The sequence below is a fragment of the Aphis gossypii genome, chromosome 3 (assembly GCF_020184175.1).
Source record: "Aphis gossypii isolate Hap1 chromosome 3, ASM2018417v2, whole genome shotgun sequence".
Classification (NCBI taxonomy): Eukaryota; Metazoa; Arthropoda; class Insecta; order Hemiptera; family Aphididae; genus Aphis; species Aphis gossypii.
In genome coordinates, this window is record NC_065532.1 from 20,834,413 (window position 1) to 20,858,377 (window position 23,965).

A 23,965-nucleotide genomic window follows, 5' to 3' on the forward strand; every position below is an offset into this window, starting at 1 on the left:
TTGTATTATGGTTATAATAAATTATTCTCAACAAAATAACTATATTCAATATTTTAAACTTTAAATAAAAAATACAAACTACGAAAATTGTTCTACTAAAAAGTATAACTATACTAAAATATAATTTTAGTTTTAGTTGAATTTCTTAATTTTTTTCAATTCTATTCATATAGAAATAGTTATGCATACGTCAGATGAGAAAAAAAAATCGCATCAATATGACTTGAAAAAAAAAACCTAAAACCTTTAATATTCTAAATCCATATTTCAATAGGCTAAAAAGAATAAACATGCTAAAACAAAAATCAAAATATTTCTAGAAAAAAATAATTCACAGCATTAGCAAAAATTCAAAATAATATTATCAAAATCAAAATCGATAAATATTAATAACAGTAAAGAAGCTTAAAGTATTCTATTATTATTAATTTAAAAAAAAACCAGACTAATCGAATAATAATTAAATTAAATAATGTTATATATTATAGCTAAACTTGTTTGTTATTTTAAACACACAATAATAAAATAGGTATGCAAATTAAACTACTGACCGTATAAAACGTAACTTTAAATGGAAAAAAAATACATTGATATTTAAAATTCAAAAATAATATTCGTATTGTTATTACAGCGGTCATTTAAAATAAAAAACAACGAGGTCAACTTGTACATTTATTCCTTTTTTTTTTTTGCTGTGGTTTATTTTTATTTATAATTAACCTTATATTGCGAGTAATTGGCATTTAATATTTGCCACTTCCGTTATACCATTTCTAGATTTCGGACATTAAATAAAGGAAGGAAATACAATATTTGTTATAGAGAGAGCAACGTATTATTTTATTTATAAAATATCCACAATAGTTTAATAAATAATCGAATGATCTAGTTGTTATGTATTTCGTCTGAATTGCAGTGTATGTTATCGTTTATCAATAAATAATACGAGTTCTCAATACTTCTGTTTTTGTCTATTAATAATGAACAACAAATTCGGTCAATACTCCGCAACGCACGTCTGTATCAATATTGCATATACAAGGCGCCGGCACTGAATCTAATTAATTTATTTTAATATTATTCCTCTTAGAATTATTATTAAAGATAACAAAACAGACGACGATCGGTCAGGTTAGATACCACTGTGATAGTGATATTATATTATACGATTTGAATCGATATATTTTATAACCGCATAGATTAGACATGGATGTAAGATATTATTGATATTATCGTGTTTGACACGAGCTTAGACGAGATATTGTAATACGTTATTGATTTTATTATCACGCTTTAGATTATAATATTTATTCGTGACGAAGACTGATTAATCAAAAACAGGACCGTTATTACAACTGTTTGTTTACCCATACTACACGAACGTGTTGCACTGTGACCATATATATAAACATACAAACGACACGTTAGCCCCCATTCCCCATACTTGACGGCATGACACACATCGTAAACTCTGTAAATATTTACCCAAATAACTCGTCGTGTATAAACGTCAATAGGTATTATTTTTTTAATATTGTCATTGAGATGCTGATTGTGTTAAACACTGTCAATAATTCGAAAAAATGTTTTTTGAGCGTTGATTATAGTTTTCACGAACTTGGCCGCTGTATTCGGCACAAATAAATGTAATACGAAAAGCTTTTTATTATTACAATTATTATTGTTATAAGTTTTGGTATATTATTATCGCACACTCTACCCGCATGGGAGATTTATTATAAACGATAATCGTTATAATCGATTGTCATTAATAATTAGGTAGGTAGATTAAACGCTATCAGATAGACGGCGCGTATAATTATGTTATTATTACAATACTATTGTTTCAATTACAACGCGGTGGCATAAAATTATAATACAACCCGTAGATAGACTGCGTAGTGCAAATATATAGTAAGTACCAATATATGAACCCACCATGCGTCTTCCGAGGATGGAAACGACCGTTTTAATTTATCGAAAAACCGAAGCCTGACGGATAATAGTAACGATGCCAATATCAGTTATTGTTGTTCCGGACGCGCTTTCTGCGATAACTATTATTAAACCTATAGAAACCTTCTCGTTCACGGTGTATAATATTTAAACTCCATATCATATAATATATATGGTATACATTATATATATATATATATATATATGTGTGTGTGTGTGTGTGTATTTGATGTGTGAAATTCCACCGAAAGCATCACCACTACTCCCACTACCCCCTCTACCCCTATATTCACAAATACGAGTACAATTTATTATTACGATGTACACACGCATTGTGTGTATGATATATTATAATATACGTTTCGGCATATTATTACGACCCAGGGGATTACTTGACACAGTTAATCGTCGACGACGACGCGCGATGATAACATTGATCGTGTGATCTAAAATAAAAGTAACTGTTGTGTTCCGATGACGTGTTCATCTCGTATTATAAAGTTTGTCAAAATTACCGTGGTAAATAAACAAAATATCATAATATTACATCGTATTACTATAAGTATCATCATTTGTCGACAAATATGATAATCTAATCTACACTTTAAAAACTCAATTTTAATGATTATGCGTGTAAGTGTAAACGACTCACTGCCAAAAATATCCCCCTAGTAATGCTAAAATGATAGAAATTACATAAAAAAAAACATAGTTATACAGGAATTTGAAAATTGTTAAATTTTAAAGAAAGATTTTTTTTGACTCATAAAAAAACGAATATTCTCTTGTTTTTAGATGGTTGTCATTGGTTTCAGAAAATTAAACAGTTATTATATAGTCGGATATAATATTACAGATCTACATTTTATATTTGATAAGAACCATACTAAAATGACAGTGTTAAAAATAAGTGTAATTTACATTTAACAGAGTTTAAGAAGAACGGCAAATCCGCTGACTTTTAATTGGTCACGGTCAACGTCGTACCGGATTTTCCGTTGTTATAATAATATAATCCGTTAGACAGACAAAAGACATATATAATATAAATACTTAAAACCGAACTTTTATCGTATACATCATATCAGAATATATGGGCATGCTGCCGATTAGAAAACAAAATCTGGCAGCAGAAAACCCAACACGTTCACACCTATAAATCATCAACCGAATCTTTAGCTGTTCACGATAACCCCTCACTGTGATTTCTGTCTCTCAAACAGATACAAAAGCAATAATAGCGGACTCAAGTATGCGGAGACTCTTTTGATTTATATCGTATACCCCTTTGTTGGAAAAAAAACCACTGTCAAACTGCAGACCACCGCTGCAACCAATCGGATTTCCTGAAAAATATTCGAAAAAAAAGATTTTGCGGTTTCCCATATATTTATATGTTTTGAATTTTAATGATCAAACGAACGATTTGTATTAAACACGCCTTTGAAATCAGAAAATATCGTATGGGTTGTCATTTTTACAGGACAGCGTTCAAGGGAATATTATAAAGTTTTTGAGTGAAATATATTTTTTAAGCACCATCTGAGAGTTAAAATCATTTGATGATAATGATAATAATATTCGCTGTGGATAAAATATCATTCATATATATATATATATATGTATATATGCACTGTGACTAAGACGGAATGCGTTATTGATTCCCTTGCGTAAAATGGGGTCACCTGTGTGCAATTATACACACGTCACGATTTTTATGATGGCGTGAGTAGAAGACATCAAACTTAAATATACCCCTCGAAACGTGAATCATACGGATCGGACGATAAACTATGCTTATACGATAGGTAATGAAGAACTCGTTACAAAAGAATAATATTTACTGTTAGGTGTATTGTATCGGTAATGAACGATAAAATATCATTCCAAAAATTCACGTTTTGTTATCAATAGAATAAATTATTTAAAGAATGCATTGTGCATACTATTATTATTATAAATTTTCGACAACTTTAAAATTAAACTAAAATATAATATTTAATTAAAATAATACAGCTGCCTAGATTCATTATTTTACTTGATGTAAAACACGTCACGAAGTCACGTCACGACTTTATGCATAATATTTCATTCACTATATAGGCCTTTGTTTTTTCGTTGACATGTCATCAAATATTTCGTTTTAATTTACTATGGTACGAGACAGGCTCAAAAGGCAAAAATAGAATTATTGAAAATTAATTTATTCTAAACTACTAAATAATAATATGATATACGCAAATATTTTTCATCAGAAACTAGGCTGTTTAGAATAGATAATGTTGTCTTTGTTGGCGAACCGCCGCATTAAATGAATCATTGGAGCACTTTATTCGAATCATATTCGTAGTAGAAAATAGGATTGAGAAAGGAATACGACAACGTGTATTGCAAGTTATTTCACAGAAATTAGCTACAGATAGAAAATAATAAAAGTCAGTTTTAAATTATTTGAGAATGTGATGAACCTTAGAAATTTCTCTAGCAATAGCATTCGGAATATCCCCCAAAAAGTAAACAATACTATATATCAATAGTTAATATAAGATAAACGAGGGCGGTATAGTTGTATTTCAGAGGAATGACAATATGAAAATCGCGTGAAGTTATGTACATAGTAATCTTTCATGTTTAAATTCTAAACTCATCATTTGGTAAGCAACAGGCGATATCAATGTTGATACTTATGCTACAATAATATTAGATTTTATTTTCTGTACTCAAAAATTATAATTTCCAGTCAGAAATTTGAGCATGTAATCATTTTACTTAGATGATGTTGTTTTTTGAATTTTCAAAATATAGATCAGGTTAAATAGGTTAGGCTAATGTTCCTAATAGTACAAAGTAAAAAATCACATAGAAATCAATATAAATAATTAAAAATATGGTTTAATAAAATTAGGTTATAAACAAATTCTGCTCTTATACGTAGATAATTCAAATTCAAATTAAATGATATTATATTATTTAATTTTAAAATAGTTTGAACCATACAATATCAATAATTAATATTTTACTGTACAGAGAACAGTAAAGCGAGACTAGCGCTTTTCGTAATATCTTGTCCAGTTATTACTTTTTGTTCATATAAAAAAAAAATGAGTATTTATCTATTATAACGGTTATTATTACTGCATCCGTTGAGTACAAACGGGCGATTTTGAAAACTTAATGATTTTCTGTGGATAGTGGTAGACCATAACAATTATTTATTTTATACTAAAAAAGTGCCAACACCGCATGAAGTAAAAACAATTGTATGCATGTTATAATGAAAAAAAAAATCATTTGTAAAGAAGTGTATAATATTACAGAAACACGGTGTTACGGTACAAAATTAAAAAATCGCTTTTTATCACACTCGTTGAAATATTAAAATTGTAACGCGTTTGGCATTCATTGTAGGCAACTTTTACAGTGTATAGAAAATTTTATCGTTGGCAAACGATAATAATAACATCGGTGATCGAATGGACCGGAACAGAGTTCCGGTTCGTAATATTAGCTTTTGCGTCAGTTCCGGTCGGTTGAATACGAATTTAAGTGTTCTGAATTGGAAAAATTTAAGGTGAACATTGAAAAAAAATTAAGTATATTGATTCTCGGTAAGACGCTTCCGACAATATCACGATTGAGGAGATTAAATGATAAACATATTTATTTTTTTATTTCAAAAATAATTGTTACTTATGTAACAATTAAATCCGTAACCGCAGTCACTATCGATAACTGATTCTGAGAAACCTGACTATCTGTATCTATGTATTTCTAATAATTTTGTTTATAGAAGTTGATAATTTCAAAAAAAAATGTACTATATTATAAACATACCTGCGTGAGGTAACTATACGTTGTGGTGCAAATTGTTTGATAGATATGAGCCTCAAATTCCAGAAGCTTGTAGTTCGAAGGAGTTTAGATAGTTCTCTGTAAAAAAAATAATGTTTATTGTTCCTTTAGTATATTAACCGCACCTACACCACACATATAATACATTGTCATAATATTATTCATAAAACTTATCACTAATAATTGAGACGATAAAATCTTTATTTTTGACCATTGAATTCTCCAAGAAACTTTATCGTTATTGTTTTCTGCCGTCCGGAACCTTTTACTGTGTATCCGACACTCGTAAATGTCGACTTTGTCCCGATGTACTTCCGGTGACAAACGGAAACAAAGAAAAATGTAAAAATAAAATATGAGCTATACAAACAATCATTTTTTTTTCAACGCTATACATAGGTTGTTATGAATTATTTGACATTTCTTTCATTTCAAGGTGCTGTAATGTTTTTACGTCGTTATTCTATACTACGTGTACATTGTATCGATTAATTAGATATACCTAACCTTGAAAACATTTTTTTCAATATGTTCATTACCTACGAACACGAGAATAAAAAAATAATTTTCAATTCAGGATTTATAAGATATTTTTTTTTATTATTTAGTTAACATTAATAACGTTTCTTCAAAATACAAGTTATATCATTGATATATTATTCAGAGTTTAAATTACACATCAAGAATCTCTTTGTTAATAAATAATTCACAGTATATACAATGTTCATTTTTTTTTTTTTAATCATCATAATATTTTATATTTAAATTATAATTATTTAAAAAATATTGAAATCTGTGAATATTTATACAATACGTACGTTTTTAATACAAACTATACATACAAGGCATGAATAACTTGAAAGAAGAAGGAGTTCAATAACACCATTTTGAAAAAATAAAAATAAATAAATGAGTGAAGTATAATTATGCTAAACTGAGTTAGAGTTGGACTTAAGCCCAGTTTTTTTTTAAGTCGGCGTAAGGGATTAATAGGGCAAGAGGGCTTATGGAGATTGGATGTTAAAAGGTTAGGATGGTTTTGAGTTTCATTTTGAATTTTTTTTTTTAATAATAAGAATCTAGTTCGAGAAATTTTTGCATTTTTAGGTGTTTTTGGTAACTGATATATCATGAAACACCTGCTATTATTCGTAGGTTAATTGATTTTAAATTTTAATATTCTAAAATATTTTATTTTTTTGTTGATCCCCAAAGTTGGATACCGTATACAATACGGACGTAAGTATGTTTTAGTATAAGAATCAATTGGAATGTCATCATGTATTTAAAATAATTCATCACACATAGTATTAAAATATAATATAATATATTGTTATAACATGATAATGAAAGAGTAGACTCGATCAAATCATTAAGGACGTAGTATCGTTATTTTCACTGTAGTTTTGTTAGTGGATTAAGAGGGGAGTACGAATCGATTTTAAACTTTGTGGTCGTATTACCTGGAGGGAGGTCGATATCATCGTCAAAAAGTGTGTTGTTTTCACATAATAATTTTATTTTCCTCTCAACGCCCGACGAATCAATCGCTTCTGGGCATTTTTCCGGGTAGATTCGAACACTAAAACGGAGAAAGTACATAAAATTATAATATTGCGGAAACCACATTTCTTGAATCGGAATCGTGGGGTTCATATGGCGTAATATATAATATAATATACAGGAAGAATGAGGGTTAGCATGCTTAGTAAATCACCCTGTATTTTGTGGTATGTACATTATACATTTTATACACAATACATAATATAATATAATATATATATATATATATATATATATATCTGCTTAGATGGTGCCATTCCTAAAATTGTCGCCACACCGCTACCACAACTCTATATATGTACCTACGAACTATGTATATAATATACTCCATAGCATATATATGCAATATGCATGTATACAACATACTCACATATATGAGTATTGGTATTTATTACGAGACCAGTCAAATGACTTGGCCATAAAAGTTGCCACTACATTGTGGTATAAAAACAACTCGCATGCGCTGGTTATATGTCGCCAGACCGACCATTGATCTTCACCTCCCCCCCACAACCAATCATTAATGTAGAATAAAAAATTGGAATGCGTGCCAAATAATTCCAGAGTTTACTGATAAAAAGCACGCGAACTTAATAAATTCGTTTTTTTTTTCCTTTTCGATTTTATCGATACATATTATCTGTACGCCAAACCTAACCTAACTGAAATATTCTAACTATACAACTAAAACGTTATAATATTATATTATCTGTACAGCGATATAATAAAATAATACCAGTCGTATCAATTAAACGCCACTACTACTAATATTATAACTATTAATCAATATCGGCCCCTTATAACATTATCTTACTGCCGATACACTTCGGATTTAACTCGGTTCATATAATGCTATTGAATTAATTTATATTTACAGTACACTACTACAATGGTATACTATAATATAGCATAGATAAACAATACAGGCGTAGAATCTAACGCGAATAAAATCAGATGCTGTTAATACCTACTGTTTTTTTATTTTAAGTCTCCTATCGTTTAATGCCGAAAAAACTTTTATTTCTATTATTAAAAAATGTTATTTTACTGATCATTGATTTAGATAAGAAATCAAAAAAATATTCAAGCCATATATAGACAAGGGTGGTTTTAGGTTTTCATCAAATATATATGTTTGATTTTTAAATTAAATATTATATTCCTACTGAGGGGCGTGTTCTAGATCAAAAGATAAATGTTTGAGTTATAGTGGCTTAATTATTTAAATACATATTCAAGCGACACACAAATTGAATAGTTTTTCGACTGAAAACTACTTAAACATCGTCATTGCGGATTGCCAATTATACAATATTATTAAATTAAACTTAATTATAAATATTATACATTAATTAAACGATTTATCAAAAAAAAAAAATTGCAAATAAGATAACAATAATAATATAGGTACACTTATATTTATGAATGTAAGCTAAAGAGTTTGTTGCTAAAAAGTTATATTAATTTGCATAATATTATTATAATACCGTTATTCAATTATTTACCATATTAAATAATATACATTTTATTATAACGGACTTAATTTTTTTGATTTTTTTCCTGCCAAGTGTGTAAAAGTAAAACGTACTAATAGAGCAATAATTAACATGAATAGTAACCACATAATGACATCAAAATGTATTATACCTAACCAGTTACATACATAATACATTAACACTTGATAATAAAACACAATGATCTTTCCATAAAAATGTAATTTTGATAGTATTAACATATTAATAATTATTTTATAGTAGGCGCGTATAAATTTAAAATGTACACACATTTAAATATGTTAAAATATCATTTGTTTATCATACATATATCAGGATTTAAAATATAAAATTAGTTTACTATTTTTTTTTTTTTTTATGTATGTACATTATATCTATTTATAAAACTACAATATTATAAAATATAATAACAGAGCTATATTATATGTATGTAGATGGATCTATAGAAAAAACATTTATAACAATGTCTTCGATTTTCACTTGGCTACTTTTTTTAGACTTATTTTTCTATGCAACATAATACGTTAACTCTATCTTAACATCATTAACATAATATTTGCTAATAATAATCAAATAATGTTAAATACATTTGAGTACTTATTAAATGTATAAAAAAAAGTAACCTCCAACACAAACTTAACCTAATTAATTTTTTTTCATTACAATTAAAAACCATGTTGTACAATAAAAATACAATCGCTGTCTTCTGGTATTGTAAAATAAAATTTTTTTAAAAAAATATTCAGTAAACAATTTAAGAACCCAGAATAATATGTATAAAATAGTATAATACTGAATGGTGGTACATAGAATACCATATTATACTATATAGATAAAAGAATTTTAAAAGATTTAAAAAGACGAACGATTATTTGTAAAACAGTGGTCACGGTGAATTAAAATTACAAAAATGACTGTTGAACTTTACGAAGCAAGCACAGCATTATAATAATTAATAATTATTACTATACTTTATAACAAACCGAAACCACAAGCCATTTCCAACTGAATATTATGTACGTTTTTTTAAAGCATATTATTTTGAACAACATGAATAGCATACTAGTTTTATGCAAATTTATTAAAAATAATACCAAGAACAACGTAAAATTAATTAATACATAAAATATGTGAATTATTCCATCTAATTAAAAAGTATTTTATGTATTACAATGTAAACTACGGAATCTGAAAATTTTTCTTTAAGAAAATACTGTTTACTTTGTTAATATCTAAACTAAACTTATTTTTTACGTAAATCATTTGAAGCATTTAATTTAAGTATTAATCTTATGAAAATTATTATAAGTGTACCTGAAATTGAAGCTATGAATGTTTCTTATTCACAGAGAACCATGGCACCATTACAAAAGAATATTTCTCTAAAACTATGATCAGCCCCTAAAATAAATTGGAAATCCATATTTTTTCATTTTGAATAATCCTAAATGCTCGTTCAACTATAAAAGTATCGAATTAAATGTTAAAATATCTCTGTACTACATGAATATAGTTTTAAGATAAATTAGAAAACAATAATAAAATAGGCGTTATATTTCAATGAATAATGTAATGATAATGTAATAACGTAATAATATATGTGTTATAATGTAAGCATATTAAAACGTTTTAAAAGAAAAAACAAATGAAACTATTAGAAGAATATATTATTAGAAAAATTGTAAAGTATTTTAATACTTACTCTTTTCAAGTCTTTACTTTATGGATCAAGTTAATACTAAAATGTTTTTAAATAAAATAACACGGAAAGAATTATATATTAAAAAATTGTTGGATATTTAAAATATAAAATCATATTACCTTTCAAAAAATAACTACCTAATACTATATTAAGTTATAGGTTAAAGTCTAAAACCTATATCGTTTTTGTAAAAATTATGTACCCTTAAATTGTGTAGTTATACAAAATCAGATGGTAGATTCCAAGAAATTTTTAATTTTAGTTTTTAGTATTATTTGAATTAACGTTCCAAGAAAAAATAGGTTTTTTATTACATTTTTAGAAGAGATACGCAAATATATAACAACAGATACAACTATAAAACTAATATAGCTAAAATACTAAAAATACAATAAAATTGAAACTTTAACAACGGTTTTTGAAATAATGTCTATTTTTAAAATTGTAGTTTTAGTTTCAAGTACAATCTTGACCTATTTAAATTAAAGTTAAATCGATAATATAATTTTACACAAGAAATGATATAAAATAAATTAAGATTGAAGAAAGACACCGAAAAACTAACAAATTCAAATATCTTAAATGGTCAAACTTTTAAACGATAACTTCAGCAATAGAATCGCCTTTCGTATAAATACTATATCATAAAATAACTTAAATTTACTACCAAACTATAATACTCGTCAATATCAAAAATATTCAACTACATTTATAAACACTAAGTACCTAAATACCTAACCAGTACCTAAGTAATCTTTGTCAGATGTTAATATATATTTTTAAAATTAAAAACAATAAGAAGAAATAGAAAAAGTTTGTGCGTTTAAAATTGTGAAACGTATCGTACGTTCATCGCAATGAACTTTCAACGCAAGAACCAAATGTCCAAATGGTACGTGTTATACAACAAAAATAATAAACTGATAAACTTGAAATAATATTATTTTCATTCAGTATCCACGTGATTGTGTATATACTACTCTCTACTAAAAGGTAATTTAAGATATTATTTCTTATAATCGTCTGTTATTATATTTCTGTTTAATACAATATAATGAACAATACTACCATAATTATTATGATACACTTCACTATTATACTGTTTTAAGGTTATAAAGCGATAATAGTAAATAGAATAAATGCAATTGTTTTTATAAATGAATCTCAGATTACTAGAGCTTAGCTTATAAAATAATGTACGTTATTGTTAAAGAAAAATATCCGAAATTATGTTTGAAAATGATGAAACGCATATAACAGTATAATATAATATATGATATCCATTACTTTTTTTTAATGTTTTAAATATTATAGGTAGTCGTGGCGTGGTATGAAAGGGAATATAATATGCGGGTATATTTCGGTATAAAACATAATAACTTCACCGGAAATAATTATTAATAATGAAAGTAGTTTAAATATCTAAATTACATCTTACTTATACCCTTTCATCATTTTGTTAATAGAAAAATACACTTTAAAAGCCTCGCTAACTTTATAAGATAATATTAACTCATTTTATAGAAACAATACACTAAAAAACGCAAGAACTAGATACGTTTTGCTCTGATCGTCTTTACGCACGATAGTCAATGAAAAAATGTCTGAGAAATTCTTCAACCATTATAAATAAATATTTTTTTCTTACCTATTAGGAACAATATACAATCATGTTCACACGGTGTCCTGCATAGGCAATTTAAATATACTTGTATCGTGGATTGAACAATAAGAAAAGTAGGTAAATCAATATTGATCCGAAATACATTATGATAAAAATAAACGTATTCCATCAACATTTTTTATATTTTCAAACAAGAAATATTACATTTTGCAAACACCAGTTTTCGATTGAAAATATTAACAACAAACGAATTTTTTAAAACAATCGATTTTCAAATTCTCAATTATCCATTTTTAAATGGGTTTTCGCTATTACAATAATAACTGTTTATCAAACAAAATATAATTAGCGTACATTTTGAATGAAAATTTAATTTATAATATTACAATAAATTCAAATATTAAAATGTACTTATGAATTTTAAAATATATTAAAAATTAAAATATATTCTGAAATTTTGGATTTTAATTAGTAACTATTAAGATACGAAATAACTGATAATATTATAAAAATATCTCTAGGTCATTAATTTTGATAAGTTATTTAAAAGTTTTACTACATCAAATATTTGTGTAATAAATAAATTAATTGTGTTAAATATGTATCAAAATTATAATAACCAATCTTTAACCTCTAAAAAAAGTTTAGAAAAAGTGTATAATATAAATTTATTTCGCTAATAATTATTTGTAATTTAATATGAAATTATTAATATATATTTTTTTTAAATTTTATAGTTCATTAGTCTAAACAAGACTTTTCTATTAAAATATTATACAGTAGATACATAAAAAATTATTGTCAAGTAGAGGTCACTGTATCAAATGTGTTAAATTCGAATTTAATGATATACGAAAAACAGTTCTTATCGGAGACGACCAATCAACTAATATAGTACCTGTATTTCATAATATACTAGTTTTTGATATTCTCGTTTAAGTAATTTAGCTTACTAAAAATAAAGTAGGTCGATTATTATTATATAATATTTATTTAATATTATAATATTTTTGTAGAAGATATTTCATTTGTTATATAATTATCAAATTCAATTTGGTATCAAAAACCACCCCCAAAAGTTGAAAATTGAAAAATTTCAAATTAATTCTAAATAATATAATGGTAGACAGAAAAAAAACACAGGCACATCATTGTGAAATCAATACATTGATCACTTCTTTCTGAATATAAAATACATCTATAAAAAAATATTATGTATAGTTTATTTTTTGACAGAAAAATTAAAAAGACAAGTATTTATTACACTTGGGAAATTTTTATAAACTATATAAATTGATAGATTACTATTATTTACAAATAATTTCATTGTAATAATTTTACATTGCAATTTTATTGATGAGTCGTCTTATTTTAAATGAATAATAATCTCCGAGACGACTAAATATAACTCTTTAAAAACCGATGGCTTTCATTGACCGACTAAATAACTGTATTTTGCTCCTATACAAAGACGATTTCAACAACTCAATGAAATTGAGATTTCCAAAATGAAATGATTACTAGATGTTTATAACCAACAATTGGTAAGTACTGCAACAAGTTATAGAATTAGAAATATATATATTTTTTTTTACTATCTTGCACCAACCGATATAGACAAAGCTAACAATTGTAAATTTTTATATCTGAGTTTAATTGGTTCTATCAGAAAAACTTATGAATACCTAATAAATAATAAAATAATAAATGTTTTTTCATGGAAGAAACTCGTTGTAGACAAATCTCCAGGGCTCGCCAAAAAAACTCGTTCTTTGCACTCCAACTCCTTTATATTTTTGTTTCAATTTTTCTTAATAAAACTTATAGCCTTATTAATTCTTTTCGTTTTATGAACTTCACAAAATGTTACATTTTTGTATCCAAAATTAATACATTATTTAATAATATACTACGTAGGTATACAAAAACTCATTCTCACGTTGTATTTCACTTTTGCGATGTTTATAAAAGTTATGTATATTTTATAATAAAATATTCAAGATGAGAATATTTTTTTTTTTGAAAATTAAATAATGATTCATTGAATATTATGCTCTTATATAATGACTGAAATTATTCGCACTTTGTGTAGTACGAAAAAAAGTTTTTTAAAGTATTTAAAGTTTAGATAAATGGTATGAAATGGTACAGTGGTTCTACCAAAATATTGGTCCATCTCTCTATCTATACAAACATTACAAACTTTAAATACTTATAAGTTATCATTTATTACGTTTTTAAGGTTTTGAATGAAAATATTCATTTTTAATTTCAAAATTCTGAAGCAGAATTCTACTCAATTACTCAGAGTATATTGATCTATAAACATCAAATTTTGGACAAGTACCTAATAATTTATTGATTATAAAATTTATAACTTATAACTTATAACCGACCTTCAGAATAAACAAACTGCTTCCGAATATGACATTAGAAATGAATATTGTCATTCAAAAGAGAAAAATCTTGATAAATGATAAACGATGAAAAAAATAGTAAAAAATATTATTCTTTTCCCAAAAATATTGTTTTGTAATGACTTAAAATAAATTATGTAAAAGAAATAAACGTTAGTATTTTTTGAAATATTGTGTGTCTTACGTTAAACGTATCAACTCGTGCACGCGTGGTACATGATATATTTATATATTATACACGAATGGTTCTGAGACACACTATATCCTAACGGTCACATGCATTAGTAACTGTACGCTAAGCAATCTAGTGTGGGTTATATATTATTGATGGCGAATCTAATATTCAATCCAAGAGAAAGTGTACTAAAAAAGAATGCGATACAAACAGGAGCCACCGTCCGAAAACGGTAATAATTGAGTCAACCTAATCCATAAGCTTACATTTGTACACATTATGTAGTAGAGGTTAGAATCGAAAGAATCGGCATTGGTAATTATTAGCGAAGTGCACTAAAACTGAAATCAAAAACTTCGATACATTAATTTAAAAACATTAACAGGTTATGTATAACTTTGAATTACGACGATTATAGTATAGTTTAATGATAATGGACTGTGTTTTCACTGATGAATTTGACGTATAACCTATATATACGTTATTAACGTTTATTTAATTAATTATCCATATTTGTTATGAAAGCATGATTAAAATAAACGTAAAGAACATAATTTATCGGGGAAAGGGCAGTATTTGAATTCGTATATTATTTTTTAGACAGAGCTACGGACGATGACTATCGAAAAAAACCACCACTGTCGCTCGCACGGTCGACCAGTGTCTTATCTTAACTGATAACTATAATACCCACAACTCATTCGGTCTCAATGGAGCACCATAATGTTGGGATAGAGCAGGTTATTTACAGTTCGTTTACTGATGAAAAATGTCGATATCACATCTTTATATATTTTAATACTTATGTTATATTTCTCTCCGATTGAATTTATCGCATTACTATTTTTTTTTTTTTTTTTTTTTTTTTTTTTTTAATATTCAAATCAAAATAAAATAATGTAATAATTTCTTTTCATAATGGTATCTGATAAAATTATTTGAATGTACATTTAAGTCGAACAATATAACCTAACCTAAAAGGTTCACGTACATATCTAAATAAAACAATATTCAAAACTGGGAACATATTTGGTTATTGATTTGAATCTATACCAAACTAAAATAATCGTTTCAATTTGAATATTGAAATCATAACCAGAACCTATAAATATTATTTTTATATGTAAACGAATCTTGAACCAAAACTCATGTAGTCTTTAGATTTGACCTCTAAAACCGGATGAAAAGTACAAATTTTGTGCAACGGGTTAAAGGATTACTTGAAAAGTGGTACAACTGTTTATATTAAGACACAGATTTTCAATGCTTCCTCATTTTCCCTAACCAATTATAGTAATATATATCTGCACATTATTATTCGGAAATTGTGGAAGTGAGATTAACTATTACGGCTCGCCCAGCTCAACAAATTCTCAAACCTCCAAATAAATATTTCACAACAATTTCACAACGTTTCGTGAATATTATTATTTCATAACCATTCATAATAATATTGAAACGATTCAACGATTTTAAAAACTGTTTCTAAAGACAATATTGTTTTATAAAACAATTTGAATTTGACATATAATGTTCAGAAGTTTCAACCCGTTAATTACTATTAAAGAAACATATTTTGTTTGATTATTACGCACTGTAATATATACGTTTACATATTAACAGGTATTGTAAAAAAAAACATAAGAACCATTGGCAGTCAGTCATGTCTTTATAATGTACAATGTAGTTTTTATTTAAAGACAAATAATTAAACGTATTACCTAAAATATTACAAAACATCCGCCAATGGAAATAATATTTTATTATACTCATACGCTGTGTAATAATATATCAATATATTCTTGAGTTGAGACTACGACGTGAACAGGGACATTTTTTTCTAAATTGTTTTAGAAACGATAAAACGTGTTGTCGTCACGACGATATCGGTTTATTCCTTGTACGTGTCTAGCTAAGGATCGACACGATTAAAGAGTACTACTCACCTACCCATTAGGATATATGAAACAAATTTTTTTTTTAATAAAGCGGTTTCCCTATAGATGGCATTAATTTTCCCAGTTCATTGCAATATTCTTTAAAATAGTTTTTTTTTTTTTTCAATAAATTTTTATAGTATAATTAAAATATCTAAGAATATAATATACTATTAAATTAAAAACAACTTGGCCCTATTAATCTATTATATTTAACAGTGAAATTTTAACGAACCATTTGCGTTCATTTGATTTTGTTTATTATTATTTACTTATTATCTGAAATTTATATCGTTAATAATCATAGACAGAGACAAAACTTAATTTGATTTTAGAATAGAAAATTATTATCTTTACTCGAAAATTGGTAGAATGCAAATTTACATAATATCCAATACAGAAATAAACATAAATACATCGATATGAAATAATTGGATTATATTGATCGAAATATTTAATGAAAATAACAAAATATTGTTAAAATAGTATATATTCTCCGAAGTTTTCACACAAATCAAAGAAAATGAATTTTATCATTTTAATTATTTTGTATGTGTTTCTTTCGCCAAACTATTTAACTACTATAACATGAAATATTTAAAACAAAATTCAAAGTTTATATATTCTGTATACATAATACTTAATAGTGTATTATAATTTACAATATGTTTGAAAGTAATTTTATTTTTTAAGCTAGTTATGTTTTAATACGTAAGAATAATATTAATCAACAGCCAAATGAACATTGAATTCATTAAAAAATGGTGTTCGTGTTAGAGTATCACGCGATATTAAATGAATAATATGTGCATATATTTTTTAAATTACCATTATCTCAAACTCACCTAGTGAACTTTTTTCTAAATTATTATTGACATAATAAGGTAGTGAATTTAGTTTCTGAGTAGGTATTATCCTAAGCGTTTCATCATAGGGAAATTGTATAAAGTGATATGATTTACATTTTACACAATAATCATAATATTATATTATAAGTTTATAACAATATGACGTGGAGTCACTCACTGTATAATATGCATATAATTCATTAGAAAGTTCAATTTAGAAAGCAGAAATGTATTTCGATGTATTTATAGATACTGCGACATATTCACTTTTACATACATTTATTATGCTAACAATCATCTAGTTTTGGTTTTAAAAATGCTTTACTATTAACAATTAGTAGGTACTTAACAATCAGAAATGCATGCGATTATTTAAATTATATTACACCCAGAAAAAATAAGGTCTGAATATATTTAAATAACGTACCCTACTGATAAGTAAAGTAAATTGTAGTTGATTTATCGTTTCTTAAACTAAATAAAGAGCTATGTAATTATTTAATAAGATAGTCACATTATTTACGGTTGTATATCGTGTTAATTTGTAACTCTTTAAATAACTCTATGTAATTGATATACATAGGTATTCTATTGAGTATAAATAATAGACTATATCTACTAAACAGGCGCGTACACACAAAAAAAATATATATTTTTGGGAGAGGTTTAAGTTATACATTTTCATACTTATATAATCTAATCTAATAAAAAAATTACAAAATTTCAAATACAGGACTATTTAAGACTTAAATATTTTTTTAACATTAATTTTTAGCTAATACCTATAAAAAGATGTATTTTTATAATATAAGATCTAAATTACGAGGAGAGAAAGAGCTGAACACCTAAAGGCTAAAACCCATCCTAATGTATGTACCTAATATTTAAGTCCATCGGTATCAGTATATCTTTATTATCGTATATTATTCAAACAGTGCGCCCAGCCGATAATATATATATATGTATATATTACTTACCTAGGAATATTATAATTTCTGTAAAATGTTCTCGTTTTTTTTTTCAAATTCAACTCTTAGTCGTGGGCAGTTATTATGTACGAAATATATGAACTCAAGGCTTCTTTCCAACTGTGCCTTAAGTATAGAAGTATAAAGTGATTCAGAGCTGAAATAATAATAGTTTATAAAACTTGTACGTAGTATGTTGGCAAAATATTTGAAAAAAAATGTCGACAATATTTATCTCTTTTGAAAAAAATATGATATTACATAATACGTGCATACCAAACTGCAGTTTTCTTTTAGATATTTTTATGAAATTCAGAAAATTGAAATGAATTCTGTAACAAAATTGTACATGCTTAGATTTAATTGTAATTATTATTTTTACACTATTATCTTAAAACTGATTTATTGATTGTATTTCTTAAAGTTTAAGCACAATATGGATATAATTTAAAAAAAATTAAGATAATTATTGCATAATACGAAATTTAAATTATTAGTGATCAATTAAAGTTATATATTGAATATTTCTGAAATATATCATATTTCTCATGAGACACATAATATATATTTATCTAAACTATACATTATTATGTATAATACATACTAAAGATGAACATATATATGTAAGTATATAAGTGACGTTTCAGTGTTGTGCTACAAATATTGAGGATAATATCATATCATTGAGTGGACGTTTATTTTAAAATGTATGAGTGTAAAACAATATACTACTTATGTAAGACTTTAAATTTTTATTTTAATAAAAAAAAAAAAAAAATATTCTTTCATAAGAGACATTTTGCAATACGTTTAAAAATAGCTATCATAAAAACCCTTAAAAATTGATCGTTCGAATAACTCAAGATAAGATTTTAATTTCACTTACTTTGATGAGATAATTCTCAATATTTTTACAAAACACTCGTAAACACTCTGTATATCCAACGAATGATGTAGAAATAACCATATAAACGTACAGCTATAAAACTCTTAATTTTCTGACCTTTGAAGTTAATTATCAAAGTGCGTAAAACTCTAAATTCCACTCAACGTTCGTCACGTACTAAAATCAGTTCCAACTATGCATATTAATGAAGAAATATTACTAAGAAGCAAAACTCTAGCAATTCATAATGAATGAATCATTAATTAAACAAAACTTTTATCGTGTGATCATTTTTTATGTACAAAGGTCTCTGCAGCCGTCCATGCACACATATGTATAACACTTATGGATTATAATATTACATTTGAATAGTGTCTCGTTTACCTTTTTGAATAAGTAAACGACTAAATTCACAAAATTATTGTTTATTATACTTCATTGAGTTAATACAACTTACAAAAATAACACTGTGATTGTATTCACTTCATGAAACTTTGACACAAATAAAGCGACTCGTTTTTACGTAGAAAAACTTTTTCAAAATATCTTATAAATTATTTGTCGCACATTTTCGACGTCACTGCGGCTACAAGAGTATAGAGTTAATGGCCTAATAATGTTATTCTTGCAGTGTTCACTGTCGTGCCAAAGGATTATATTACCTTTTACGGCGTCATCTTGGTTTCTCCGTGTAAATTTCTATGCGTGTTATTAGAACGGTAGGTTCAATGCCAAAAATAGCAATTAATTAAATTTTAGGGTGATTGTCGTAGTGATGAAGAAAAAAAATGTTAATGATAAACTTTACAAGAATTATATTTATTTCCTTATAAACTTTTGATAAAATTTAAATATGCAATTTAAATTATTTTCAATACTAATCATATGGGTTAATTCATTAGAGCAATAATGTAAAATTTATTTATAACTAGGACTCTGATTTTAAAGCACAATAAGCAACTAAAAAAGGAAAAAAAAAGTATATTTAATTTTTAAAAAAACAACAAAAAACGTTACCAAAAATGAACACGAACTAGCAATTAAAATAAATAAGAAAAATTTAAAAATTAATTTAAATTAAAAAAAAATAATTGATTACCATGTATAAAACTGACTCTATATTGTCCGACGGAATATTTTATACATATAAAACGAATTCCACTGAATTTATCGGTGCATAGAAGAGGTTCATACAAGAGGTTTCAAATTACAACACTAAATCTTAAATTTTAAAATGGTCGATATCGATGTTATAGGCATAATGGTTGTATAATTACTACTTACTATAATATGTAGATCGATATAATCTATACGTTTAATATTTTTAATAAACAAGCCCATAACGAAAACAATACTAATACAATACCGACCTATAACGCATTCTGGGTTTTTACATTTCTTATTAATTCAATTTTTTATTATTTTCATAATAAACATATACCTAATAGTTCTACAGCTGATATAACTGAAAAAAAGCAAAAAAATAAAATAAATTGGTTCATTTGGAATCAGAATGACGTGTAACGAATTTATATATATATATATAATTAGATTTCTGTCTCATATATACAAAAAAAGAAGCATAATATACTTTAAAATCTGATTCCCTACCAATAACAATAAGTACCACTAAACAAAATTAATTATCGAAAGTTAATTTGTTTTTGATCATTGAATGTGACTAGTTTCACTAACTAGTTTTTTCACAGTCAAAGTGAATTTATTTTATAACATTGTCTTAATCTTTTAGCGTTTGGTGTAAATATAGGTATTTTATTGAATTACTATTCAATTTCAAATAATACATTTAATAACTTGATAAACCACAACTATTCAAAGTTAATTATTGAATATTTAAATTTCATAAAAATAAATTACAATCACAATGGAAATTATGTACATTTTACTAACTATAAGCGAGTGTCAGGCAGTAATTTCATTCCAATCTGCTATCGTCAAATTCCAATTATTATAATATTGTAGTACACAGTACACAATAGATGATTGATTATCTTTTTTTTAAATGTAAGTACAATAAAGAATCTAAATTGGCTCATTGTAAGGATACCGTTTGATGGCGATTAAATATCATTTAATTCTTATTATGTTAGGATTTCGAACGAATAGTATAAATAATAATATTATACATAGTATTATAATCGAAAAAACGAAATAGGATATCCAAAGTTTATTTATACGACATTTTAGTTACCATTTATTTGTATGAAAAGTTTTTTCGAAGTTTTATAACAAAACTGTCAGGTAAAAACATAAATTATTATACTTCTCATCAAGTTTTTACGTGTTGTTTGTATACATATACAATATACATTATACATAAAAAACACAACACAGCTACGCTATTAAAAATAAAAATAAACAATCACTGAAAAAATAACGATTTTAGTTGACTGTTTATGTAAATATTGCGTGTAAAAACCAAAGTTTCTAACAATATGTACGTATGCAATGTGTGTAACAAGATGACTGATGTGCTTGCAATTATTTGACAGGTGGAAAAGAATGGCTAACTCATGTTTGTGTAATGTTGATGGTAATAACACTAATAACATGAATTTAAAACGCAATAATTATATAAAAAATATAGGTAATGTTTAGATAATTAATGGCATCATCGTGCAGTTCAGTAAAAATTAAAATCTTTATAGGTATACTTTTTTTTACGTTCAACTTTTTTCGTACGTGGTGTATTTACGATAAGTGAGTAATGGCTCATTATATAAAAAAAAATGCGTCACTCTATTATTAATCTACCAACCAGGTGTTTTCCGAACGTCGAAAACATTAAAGTTTCAATAAAGGTTTAATATAAGTATTCATTTTTTTTTTAATTGTTGTATTCATACTAACCAAAATTTAAAAAAAAATTGTCATGTTTATAAATAAGATGAAATCGTTATTGTAACATACTAGCGTGTAAAACACTAATATAATATAATTCTAATTTAATTGTTATGATGAGTAGGAACTTATAGCTGATGGTAAATATTTAAATATTTTTTAAAATTTTAATAAATATATTGATATTAAATAATAGTTTAATGTACGTTTGAAAATATATACATTTTTAAGTTATTAAAATATTTTTAGTTTTTAAATAGGTACCTACGGAAATCTTAAAAAAGTTATCGGTTTTAATCATACAAATACATAAAGTTTTCGGATTTTTCCTGTATTTTATGTTAAATATGTGGTTTTGGGATTCAACGAATAGAGTTTTCGACACAAAATCGCTTTCTAATATTATTTTTGCCATTAAAGTAATAGCGGGTTCATACAGCATTTATAATCAATACGCTGTCCTGATCTCCTAACCTAACCTAACCTGACCTGATCTCGAATTAAATTCGACATTATTAATTTAATTGCTTTATAGCAAAACACCGTTCTGCAATAATTGAAAACTAAAAGTATAATATAAATGCATAACATATACCCGAAAGATATAATCCCATAGTATTCCTAATGATAATTTTTGTTTTTACGTATGCTTAAGTGTGAAACGCTGTTACTAAAGTAGAACTTGGCGCCAGACGGTATCTATACTGAAAGATCCGTGCCAACTAACAAGAAAACCAAAATGAACGCTTTCGAGCCACTCAGCTAAGGTATAATATATAATATTATAATATTATACTGATTTAAATGCGAACATCGTGTTATTTCATTTCTTTTGTGTTTATATAAAATACTATACAAAGATAAATATATTTTTGAAGATACTTCCTGCAGTACAGTAAATTAATTGTAAATATTCTCGAGAAAAAATATGTACACTGCATTTATAAATTTAAAAAAAAAAAAAAAAAAACGGTTAACTTAAAAAACGTGTTCGTTATAACTACATTGAACCGTAAACGTTGCGCGTACAATAAAATAGTATATATGACATAAGAATATGGCATCGTACAGTTGTGCGTTATAAAGACGGCGAGAATTATATATTACATAACAACGTAATAACCGCAGTGTATTTTTAATATTATTAATGTACAATTTTAATGACTCTGTGATCTGTATAGACACTTGAAAATGTTTTCTCGTTGTTGTAAATCAATGTTCGCATAATGATCATCGTATATATATATCATACGTTTTCCGGCATTATATATTATATTATTATACAATAGGTATGTTTTTGCGTAATATATTTCAAGTTTCGGTATATAATATATACATATACAGAAACCTATTTGAAGTGAGGTATTTATTTGCCACGTTTTACATTTATGGTGCCCCATATCAATTTAATAAAAACGCATGTAAAAAAATTTTAGCCCATCAAAACTCAAATTATAAAACAACCGTCCTCGAAAATCAAATCATTAAACACAAGAACGATAAAATGCAATATTAATATGAATACTTTTACATGATAAGTATAGAAGTGAAAAAAATACAACCAAGATATTATTATGTGATACATAGTCACATGAAGATAATGTGTTATAATCTGATAATTACTAACTGAAATTAAGAACGAATAATGTTATTTAGTAAGC

At 25.9% G+C, this 23,965-nt stretch overlaps 1 protein-coding gene across 5 annotated transcripts in view; it reads left to right on the plus strand.

Annotated features, from left to right (window-relative positions):
* LOC114132062 (uncharacterized) overlaps nucleotides 1-23,965 on the plus strand; it is a 76,587-nt gene that overhangs the window by 24,760 nt on the left and 27,862 nt on the right. The window lies entirely within an intron of this gene.